Consider the following 12,102-nt stretch of genomic DNA (forward strand, 5'->3'; position numbering starts at 1 on the left):
CCTACAAGCATTAGCTTTTTGCAGACCCCCAGTGCACATTCCGAGCGGCGACGTTCAACAACGACGCCTCAAGTATCGGAGTGTGCCGCGAAGCTGGAAAACGTCACGAACAATTCTCATCCACAAAAAGGGGAGCCGCGACGACCTGCAAAACTGGACACCAATATCCCTCATGCGGACTATTAACAAACTATATACAGGACGCCTAGCTTCGAGGATGCAAACATGGATCGCTGAAAATGGCGTGATCAGCCACTGCCAAAAGGGCTTCCTGCCCTACGACGGCGTATTTGAACATAATTTTGTCCTGCAGACCCTCCTTGACCGAGCTAGATTTGAAGCAGGAGAACTGTGCACAGCCCTTCTAGATTTTTCAAATGCTTTTGGATCTGTACCCCGCAACGCAATAGTGGAAGGAGTCAGCCGCAGGGGTGCTGGAGAAGCGTTCACGGAAATCATACGAGAACTATACTCCGAGATCACCACGAGGTTGCAACCAGTGGAAAAGAGACGGAGCCCATCGACGTGAAAGCTGGCATCCGACAGGGGTGCCCGCTCAGCGGACTTCTTTTCAACATGGTGGTCGACATTATCCTCAGGAAAGTGCGAGGCACGGATACCACACACCGAATCCTCGCATACGCCGACGACATCGCCCCACTAGCATAAGACCCATTGACTCTCCAGGATCGCGTCAACACAGTCGCTGTGCTGGCACAACAGCTTGGACTAAAACTGAACTCAAGAAAGTGCAAATCTCTCCACCTGTCCGGTAAACAACTAGTCGGCCTACGGGAGATGGACATCAAGATCGACAATGAAGTCATCCCGACACTGCACGACCACGAGTCTCTGAAATATCTCGGCACTCCAATCGGCTTCATGCTTGTACACGGCGTAGAAGACCTGCGTGAAACAATTGACGCTGCCAAGAAGCTCATGGAGTCTGCACTGGCACCGTGGCAACGATTGGATGCCTTAAAGGGAGTATCGCATCCGTCCCTGTCGATTCCGAAACTGTGGTGCCGTTTTACTCCGCGTTCATTACTGATAATAACGCCGAAACCCCGACGCGAATTGGTGGCGTTGTTCCTGTGCAGTTTGATAAGACTTTTTGGCATATAACATTTGGCAAGAGCAGACGACACATTCCTGGTTTCCCTCTCTGGAAACATTACACGGACGAGGCCAATCACTGCGCGCCCTTTGACGCGGAGGAGACCAATCATGGAGCGGCCGGAGGGATCTTGGTAGGCTTCGCGACCGACAGACAGGCGGGCGAGCGAGACTGAATTCTAGGGGACGGCATCTTCTCTGTCATTGGCTCGCGGAATGTTGTTCCTGGTTAGCCTCGAACGTGTTCGTACAGCCAGGAGCGTAACACCGTGTTTCACGCAACATTGTTGGGTCAGGACTTACACTGGTAAGCGAAAGTCGGCCGTATTTAGCGATGACTTTTCACTTAGCACATTGCGATGAGAACGCCAAGCAGACGACCTCGGAGACAATCGCCTGCGCTGCGCTCCTATTCATGTGCCTGCCTTACGTCATCATCGTGTTGGCTGCAGATGGAATGCGAACCTTTAAAACTCGTTTATTTCATATGTAAGCTGTTTCCGGAAGAGAAATTCTTTGGCCAAATTAACTCTGAAGCGGTGACGAACATTACCCTATCGGTATCATACGTGCGTTCCCGGATGCGATAGTCCCTTTAAGGACATTCATCTACCCGGCAGTAAACTTTTCGATGAGCTGCGGAACCCTCGGAAAAACAGAGTGGCGGAAATTCAACGACCTGCTAAAACCCGTGGTCAAACGGACGCTATACCTGCCGCAATCCGCAACCACACTGTACCTCTATGGATCAAGATAAAGCGGAGGCTGCGATTGGCGAATCCGAAATGAGCGACCTGTGCTGCGTGGACAACTCTTTCAAGCTGTTGACATCCAGAGACCCAGAGGTTGCCCGTCTTGCAATGAGCGAGCTAGAACACACAGTTAGCAAGCGGCTCCGCAGGGATATCAGCACGGAAGACGTCGAGCCCATCCTCAACTGTGACACAGAAGGAGACTTCCGGAGAGCGTCAAATCCACTGAGAAGCGTCTGGACTGAGGCGCGCAAATCTTCCGGGCGCCTCAACATCGCATAGGAGCTCAGCAGCGACGCAGGACCAGCCATCACCCACAACTTACGCACGAAGCTGATGGCGAAACTCCGAGCGGACCTGTGTACGGAGAGAGACGCCGAGCTCCAGCAACTTCCGAACCAAGGCAAAACGATGGAAGCCGTAACAGCGGACCCAGCCAGCAGCCATTTTATGACGACTGGGGACTACACGACATTTGCAGCCTGGCGGTTCATCCACAAAGCAAGGCTGAACCAGGTGTCCCACAACGGCGCCGAGCCTTGGAACACGAATGCCGACAAAATATGTCGACGATGCGGCTGCACGTCTGAGACTGTCCCGCACGTACTTTGCCATTCCATGGAAAAGAGCACGACCTACACAGATAGGCACAACAAAAGTGTGCAGCGAGTGAAATCAGCGACTCAGATGCGATACAGCGTCATCAGTGAAAACAGACCAGTAGGTGACACCAACCTCCGGCCAGATGTGGTGCTGTCCAGGTGAGAAGAGGCTATCATAGTTGATGTGTCCATACCTTTCGATAACCGGCTGGAATCCTTCAAAGCAGCCAGAGGAGAGAAGGAGCGAAAATACGAAGCTGTACGACAGCTTCTGCTCCGGAGGCTCAACCACGTCCGCACAGAGTCCATCATCGTCGGTGCACTGGGAAGCTGAGACCCTCAAAACGACCTTCTTCTCAAGCGAATATGTTCCAAAGCGTATCTAAAAATAATGCAGAAACTATCAGTGAGCGACCTAATACTCGCATCAAGGTACATATACGTGTCGCATGTAACTAGGAACACATAAGGCACCAGTAGCCTGGCTTCATCGCAACATGTAAAAGGTGTTAAAACTTAAACACCTTCTTCAACGTACAAGATTTGTAGCCAAGTTTTGAAAATCTTGTAAAAACATTAATAGAAACCCTCTGATCTCATCAGCTTAATATCTGACACGAGCCCTATTTGGACTCACGATATTAATATTATTTTTGGCCCGAGACAGTGTGTCCGAAGCTCGCCTCGGCATTGTCAAGGGTTGCCCTGGTATTGCACTACCTCCAGGTGTAGCTCACCCGCCTCAAATCAAAAGAAAGAAAAAATTGGAAACTGTAAAAATAATCAGCAGCCATGATGGCCAGAGACAGGCAAAACAGGGAAACGTAGTAACAACACCAAGCAAAGCAGGGAACATACAGCAGACATAGACACAGAGCACAGTGGAGACAACCACTGGGAAATGTCTTGCCTGGCCACTAGGGTACACCATCCATCCATCCATCCGTCCCTCCCTCCCTCCCTCCCTCTCTCTCTCTCTCTCTCTCTCTCTCTATCTATCTATCTATCTAATCTCTCTCTCTCTCTCTCCCGATCCCTAGCGCTCTACCTTGCAATTTCCAATCAATCATTTTTATCTAACGGACCGTGATGCATTAGTTCTAACACGCTAGTGTTCCGTACCCATATACCACGATGCCCAAACTGGCGACGTGCCACGCGCGGACGTAGAAGGCGAGACTGCGACAGAAGCGAAAGGGAGATGTGCAGTCTATATCTCTTCTCGGTCTTTTGGCGGATACAAGGGAGAAAGAAACACGAGTTCCGTCCACTAACATGCGCATTTCATGCAGTCCGATAGTGCTTCTCGCACGCACCACATCATGTTGAATTTGGCAACGTGACACCCGCGGAGGCAGGTCCCGCGACCGTGACCGGAGCGAAAGATGGACGTGCAATATTTGTCGCTCCTCGGCATTTTCGCTAAGATCAAAGTGATTTGAGTTGCGTTATCGTTTGCAGAGATCTTCAAGCCCAGGAGTTCGTCTTTCCGTACGTCGTCGTCGTCTCCAGGAGGCGTATTTTGAAACCCTGACCGATACAGAAGAGCGGCGCTGGCGGTGGCAGAAAACCCTGAAAACCCGGGGTCGGATTCACAAAGAGCTCGTGCGACGGAATCTGTCGTATCTCCGTCGTACGCAAAAGTTACGGCGAAGTGTAGATTCACGAAGGGCACGCGTCGCGTCGCAGCTTACGGCGGAATCCTGCGAGAGCTCCCGAGCAGTATTACGAAGAAAAATGGCGGCGTTATTTGGCAGCGGTGGATTTGGAGATGGCAAACAAAGACTCCATAATACGCGCCAACGCATTGCACTTTGCCACAGAACCTTCGAGACCATCCCCGAAGTGACATTGAGGCACGTTTTTTGTTTGGTAACCTTCAACAAATGCTTCAACTTTGTGCTCCGTAAAATCGTGTCGCAGGGATTTTTCAAGCATCCCCTACACCCCGCTAAGACACCCCCAACGCCCCTCCAAATTGTCTGCAAGAAAGGCATAAGGAGCCATAAAAGCTGCAAAACTGAGTGCCACACACCGCTTACAAAACACCCTCACCCACCTCCTAACCGAGACGAACATACTGGGAATATATTTGCTGTGTCATCGAATGCGTTTCGGCTGTGATTGCATGGTATCCATTATGACTACCGAAGGACCGAGAGCACGTGCAGTAACAAAACATTTGGGGGCGAACAACTTCGTCTTCTTCTAACGGGACGACTCTTATTGGTGCGACTACAAAATTTCGTCATCGTTACCATAGTGAAAACATTGCCGTTGCGTGTTTCTCTCCTGGTTGCATGTGACAATTTCCTCTTTCTCATCAAAGGGTGTACCCTCTCCACTACGATAGCTTTGTGAATCGCGCTTACGACGCCGTCGTACGCCCGTCTCAGGCTACGACGTCTTAGCGCATCTTAGCGTAACTTACGATCGCGTTTGTGAATCCGACCCCCGATGCGTCGCGTTGGCGCAGGACGCTGCTGACATAATGACGGCTGTAGGCGGTGTTACGTTTTGTGGTGTTGTGTTAGGACAGATGGGTTGAGTGAAAAGAAACAGATAGATTTGGCTTGCTGGTTGACGTGCCTTGAGATTACTCGTTAAGTAACGCGCAAGTTCTTGCAACATTTATGCTTTTTCAGTGTATGAAGCGATGTTGTGCTGCTATTTGGGTGGTCGTTGCCATTAATACACGAAACTGAAAATGGATCCTGGCGGCTTGTAGAGAAGTTTCAAATGAATCTGGAAAAGCAAAGGCGCCGTACTGAAGTCTGTGCGTAGTGCGTGCACAAAGACTGTGTGTGTTGTTCCGACTAGAGTCACTAATAGCGACTAGAGTTCTGACGTTTTCAGGTTATGTTCCTTTTGTATTTTTCTCTCTCGCAGAGAAAGTTGCATGTAGTGGTCTTGAGCACCAAATCTAAATAATGTGCACCCAGTTTAGTTCACGATTGAAACGTGGTTGAATTCAGGGTGATACTTGGTGTAACACGAACTCTTCAGACTCTGGGGTGTAATCGGGTATAACACGTAATCAGGCTGTATTTATGGTGCATTTCAGTGCACTTCACATATTTTTCTGACCAATATTTATAAGCTTTTATGACCATAGTGTTACACACCTTACTTTTGTGGTTACATGTTGGCAAAAAGACGATTGCACTTGCCTTTCATTACTAAATGTTGTGGATAAATTTACACAGTATGATAAAGATTGTACACAGGTTTTTATGTTGCTATATTTTGTCTTTTATTCAGTGTTTCTGACTGCTAACAGGGAACTGTGGCCTGAACTTGAGAAAACATTATGCATAATATACACATGCATACCTAAAGAGAGCAAGTGCCCCAAAATAGCAAGACTTTTGAAATGATTGAAAAGCATACTTCTACAAAAGCTACCAGTAAAAGCAAAAACAGCAATGAAGTCAGTATCACTGCATTGGTCATCCTATGTCGAGTAATGGCATTCACATTGTTTGTTTTCTGGAGAGAGAAGGGATGCTTCGAGTTGGAACATCTAGGTATAGCTGCTTATGTCTCACTTGATATCACCCAACCAGAACTGACCAATTTTGTCAAACATTTATTCCTGAAATGTTTGTTTTCTCATTTGAACTGCACGAGCTGAATGCAAGTATTAGTTACGTTACTTGTTTTAGATTAGTTCATTACTACGCAGCCCAGCAAGACATTACTTTGGTAACTTTGTGACTTAGCCAATGCCCACATTGCACGTTCCATGAGGAATATTGAAATCGCAATTTGTGGTGTAAATTATATTATCTGATTTTATTTTTCACTGTGTATCCCATGGCTATGATCATCTGTGTGTCTCATAGTGAACTCTCATCTCTGCTCATGACTGTGATGGTAATGGACAAAGTGACAAAAGTGGTTATCACCTCAGGACGAAAGATCATCAGTTTCACCCGTCACCTGTTTATGCAATACCTTATGCACATACGAGATTCACCACGGAATTGTTCATTGGAGACAACCATTGAGCATTACCAGTTATAACTAGAATTGTAGCTCCAGAAAAACATGTCTAAGTTAATTAGGTTAGAAATAGTGACAAGATGTATTTGACATGGTTATGAGATGACTACAACTTGCTTTTCATGTTTTGCTGGGTTCACTGCTGGTTGGGTATTACTGGGAGTCCTCGGTTTTGGCAACTAACACATGACACGTTGCTCTTGTTTTTATTATTTAGGAAAGCTGTCATACAATGGTTTCTACAAGGGGGTATCTAGCAAACTTAGAAACTTGTTGACTTATCAAACCGACATGGGAAGGTGTCTAGGTTCACATGTTTACTGATCAGGGCAAGGGAGTGGGTTAACTAAAAAAAAATACAGTGCATGTGTTTGCACCCATTTGACCCAATCTTGATCATACCGACACCATCACATGCTGTATGTATGTCTGCACATAAATTAAGCTTTAAGTACAACATGTTGCTCACAAATGCAAAGCCACTGCAGCTCTGTAAAACAGCAACACGCACTGCCAGGTTATGAAACAAAAAGGGCTCGACTAGACAGCAGTGTCTTCAATATTGTGAAGGTGTTGGGACTTTGGGCACCGAACACTAGGGATGCTGCCTTGGCGGCACTTGTGTTCAGAGCTGTGGGATGGATACAACCTTTTAGGATTCTCTGTGCATGATCCTGGGATAATTGTGATAGTGGACTGCTAGTGAACATACGACAAGTGAACTTCTGAACAGCGAACATGTGCATAGTGAACAGCAAACTTACGAGCAGAGCACATGAGCAGCATTTTTAGAGAGTGTGGGGGGGGGGTTGATAATTTATGTTAGGAGCAGCAGAACAAGTCGGGAGACAAGTTCAGTTTCTCGTCTTTTTTTCATTACAAGCAAACAAAAAGGATTATTTATTCATGTCACTAGAGTAATACTTGCAACGTCACACAGCAATGTCATTTCCTTGCTTGGGCTCCATGCATGTCGTTGCAGTTGGACGGCATCAGTGAAGTCCGTAATTCCGTGTAATACAAAAACATTAGAACTGTATTCCCTATGTTTTGCCGATAATAATGGCATTTTAATATTTCAGTTTGCTGTGCACAAAAAACATATCAATTATGGTAGCACCATATCGCTAGAGTTACAACTTTTTGGTTTTGCTATAGGCTGTGTAAACTCATGCCAGAAAGCTTAAAATAGATTACATTTTTTTAAGTGCTGATTTTTCTGTGCTTAAGAGCATGGTTTTGATGAATTCTGGTCCCACTCACTGCTATAACTTCAGATTGTAGGGGGACACTCGAAGAACACACAGCCTCAACAACACAAAGGCATCTATTGGTTAGTCGTATAAGGTCACCAGGTAGGTGGGGGGATATCTTTATTATGTAAAAAATAGGAGGGAAAGGTTAGCTTGCGCCATGGCGGGTTGCTATCCTCAGCAAAGAAAGGCAAACAAAAAGAAAAACAAACCACCAAGGGCAATGCGATGAACATGTACAGTACTATGGCTATGAGGTAACAGTTGTGTTAGTGAGCTTCAGGACATGTCTTTAAGCGGGCCATCGTTGCACAAGAGAGGGTAAATATATTGCGTTTGATGAGGTCTGGTGCTAATGCCATACAAGCAGACAAGTTCACAGCAGTTAATACGAAAGACCTCAAAAAACCGATAAAAACTTGTCTGGTACCTGCTACAGTTTAATGTAGGTGTTCTCTCATTACCTCGAGCTATGATAATTCATACTTTGGCATACTTCAGACAAACTTCATGTCACCTCCATGTTTAGCCCACAGTTTTCAGTGTATTGAAAAGCTTATTAACTGAACGGCATTTTTGCCTAATCAGCATTTTTCATTCCCTTATGAAACCCTCCGTTGTGAAAGAAGTGGCAGAAGATGGCTTCCGCATGTTGCTGACGCCACCTCTTGAGACACCCTCCTTTGAACATAATGCTCACCTCCAGATGTCTGTCTCCTAAAGAAGGCACCCCTACTGCATGGGCTTTAGCTGACATCAGACATTTAGTTTTGAGGACTGACGTGTTAAGCTAGTAACCATCGACATGCTTCTTTTGAATATCTCTGCAGTTATTAACTTATGCCTGCTGTTTTGTGTCCCCACTCAAAATAGCACTTCTTTAGAGGAAAGGCTAAAAAATGTGAGCTGCAACATATATTTGGAGTAATTTATGACAATTTGAACGAAAATATGTAATGACCTGGGGTTTGAATTAATGAGTCTACTGTAATTTGTTCTTCTACACAATGTCTTGGAATTATGCCCATATCAAAAAGTTCCATGCAGGGCCAGTCCATTCGTTTCGCTTCGTTATGCTGCTTCCTTCTGATTTGTGTATTTATGCCCTCAGGGCAGAGCAATGTGATGCTTGGTGAACTTTGACAATTGCTTGTGTACTGCACCATCTTTAGAAACCCGCAAAAAAGTGTTTTAGAAGTTCACGCAGACTGTTCTGCAAATCTTGTAGGTCATGCTTTGTGGTATGCAGACCTCATTAATGGACGTACTCTGGAAACAACGTGACGGGATGCAGTCTTTTCGTGTTGTCTGCAACATTTGCCCATTGCTCAGGTTTATTTACCATGCAGTTTGTCCACCAGCTTGCGTACATTTATGCTGTTCTATGAGTGATTGTAGGTCAAGTTATTGTCTTGCAACCACATTATTGACGAAAGATGGAAGTCACTGAAAAGTCTAGCCAGCCGTAGGACTCGAACCCACATCTTCTGGATTACCGGTCCAGGGCTCTACTAATTGAGCTAAGCTAACACACCTCCCCAGCGACTTCCAAGGGTGCGTCATCGGAAGGGACAAACCAGCCACTCTCTCTTACTTATCCTCCTTTCACTCTTACATTTTTGCTCACTCATACACACATTCATACGACGGTATCGACGCAAGCGGCAACTGTTGAACATGAGAGAACTGATGTTCTGAAGCTGGAACACATAGAAAGGACAAATACATAAAAATACATTATTGTTTATTCGTTACCGTCATGCTTCCGGCTTCTAAGATCGATGCACTTGTCTTTGCTATACTATCTGATAGTAGTAGAGACAGATGAAGAAACACAATGTTGCAACACAATTGTGTTTAATAAAGCTCATGTCTTGCAGCCACAGTAACCATTTTGTTGAGTGAAATGGTCAAGCCCACACATGCTCTGTTATATTTGTTGTTTATTATTATCCTATTACTGTTAAACTAATATGAATAATATAACTAATTATATACTATTATTATTCATTATTATTATTATACTGCATAGTCTTATACGTGGTTGCAGATGCCCAGCGCAGGTCTCATATATCATACAGGCTACAAAGCACAAAAGCAAGGGATAATGGTGTGTGGGGGGGATATGTTTATTATATTATAAAATAGTAGGGAAAGGTTAGCCTGTGCTATGGTGGCTTGCTATTCCCAGGAAAGAAAGAAAAGGGAACGACACACCAAAGAAAAACAAGTGGTGTAAGGTTTTTAACAAAAGCTCTGTCTTTTCAATGCAGTCAACTTTTGATTAAACACAAGCTTTCGTGGTGACAATGAAAGCACCACCAGGTCAATCAACACAGCCCCTTTTGGTTACGTTGATATAATGTATGTCTGTACGTATGCAGGTGTTGGAAGGTGGGTGCAGGAGAATACTTTCCTCTTGATCGCAGGGCTTTGGGGGAACGGCCCCCTTTTCGTACATAGGGATTAGACAGGGCACCTGATATTCTTTCATAAGGCACATTTTTTTACAGGATTTACATGCATTTTGATTACTACAGGTAGCGTCCATTAAATGAGAAGGATCTGTTATGTGTCATCAATATGTTTACTAATAGAATCACTACCCCTCCTGATACCAAAAATACCTAACTTTGGCCTGACATCATGTGACTCCTACCAGAAGTCTGTTTACTACAATTTACAATATTGCAGATTAGATTTCAAAAAGTGCAGCTGCTACATGGAATAAACGGCCAAAGTGTAAACACCCTATTTAATTGTTACTCCTTTTGTTGCCCACGTTCCATTTCTTTTGGACTTCTTTCGTGAAGGTCCCCAGACTGAATAATTAATAAACAGTTGGTGCTATTATAGAGCTTTCTTATCGCTAAAGATGAGTTGAGCATTGAGTGGCTTATTTGCATATGCTCACTAATTAAATAAATATCTTATCTTTTGAATTTTACTTTGGACACTTTTGGGTAAGTACCTGGGCCTGCTTTAACTAGACTTCTGCTAGGGTCTTAACCTTGAGGAATTCCCTTTCGCGCAGCCTTCGTAGTGCTTTTGGCACATGCTACTGACACAAACTTTCCTAAAAGCGAAATGCACTGCCAGAGCTGTGTCAAAGGAAATGCTTCAAGGTTAGCATCCTAGCAGAAGTTTCTTGCAAGTGGGCCCGTACATCCAGCAAAAAATATTCTGAGAACGAACTGCATTGACACTCAGTGACTTTTTCGAGTTATTAGTCGGATTCTGTTGACATATTTCTTGCGTGAAGCGTTGTACAAATGTGCTGTTTGGCTGCTGTCAGTTGTGAGTTTATCCGCGTGGCTCACACATAGAGGGCAGAAATTAAGGGTCACATGGAAGATACGCTTCGCTTTTCATTCGTCTTCTCTACCGAACTGGTGCACAGCACTCGTGTCGTCTCATGATGCAAACGTACTGTCTCACCTGCGAAATGACAACATAGCCGTTGCTGTTTACAAGTCAGGTAGAGAAGGATTTCAAAGCATGCCTTGTGGCTGTTCTTTAAGCAGTGTTCACAGAGACCAACAGACCAACTTGGAGGCGGTGCCATCTGCGTATACACAAGTACCAACTATAGGCAGCTCCGTAGACAAACTATCTCGCATCATCTCATTTCACCAAGGGAACAACATTCTCTTAAGAAATGCCAACTGGAATGCTTCTGCGACTTTAACCTTTTAAGAACTATTATTGCTCAGCTAAACCTGCACAATTCGTAACCAATGCAATCTAATAATAGTAGTACGGCACTATGACACAAATAAAATTGCATCACCATTGGAAGTGAGGGCATAAGTCATGTGACAACGCTCTTCTCGCTGACTTGCCAATGCACAACCAATTTCTGAAGGTTTCGTTCGGTGACAGATTACCTACAACTTGAGTCTGTCATGAATGTGCAGTTGGTGCAGAAAGTTGGCCTGTGTGAATGTTGTCTTATCCTTTGTCACCCTTGTTTGTGTGACAGACAAATGAACATGCGATAGATACGTCAAGTGAGCTGAGTAAGAGAGCTTTGGACACTGCTCTGTACAAAACATGTGTAAATTGTAACCAACTGATAACTTGGAAAAATCACGAATTGCCACCATGGTTTTTTTAATATTTTCACTGAAGGTTCCGATACGTAAAATAGACATTCCAAAAGTGTCACAAGTAAAAATTAAATGTTAGAATTTTCATTTAATTAGCGAGCATATACAAATGAGCCATTGCCTGCACAGTTCATGGCACCGCACTCTTAAGTTTACGGAGGTCTAACCTGCACTAGTGCAACCCAGCTTAAGACATACAGAATTAATTTGCCAGTTTCGATTGAAATACATGTGTCAAGGGCGAACAACACACACTTGTTTCCTG

The 12,102-nt window shown here is 44.8% G+C and overlaps 1 pseudogene; it reads left to right on the forward strand.

The window, feature by feature from the left end:
* Positions 1-3,030: 3,030 nt before the first annotated feature.
* LOC135372929 (U2 spliceosomal RNA) lies at positions 3,031-3,212 on the forward strand (annotated as a pseudogene).
* The last annotated feature ends 8,890 nt before the right edge of the window (positions 3,213-12,102 follow it).

The sequence above is a fragment of the Ornithodoros turicata genome, unplaced genomic scaffold, assembly GCF_037126465.1.
Source record: "Ornithodoros turicata isolate Travis unplaced genomic scaffold, ASM3712646v1 Chromosome17, whole genome shotgun sequence".
NCBI classification, from domain to species: domain Eukaryota; kingdom Metazoa; phylum Arthropoda; class Arachnida; order Ixodida; family Argasidae; genus Ornithodoros; species Ornithodoros turicata.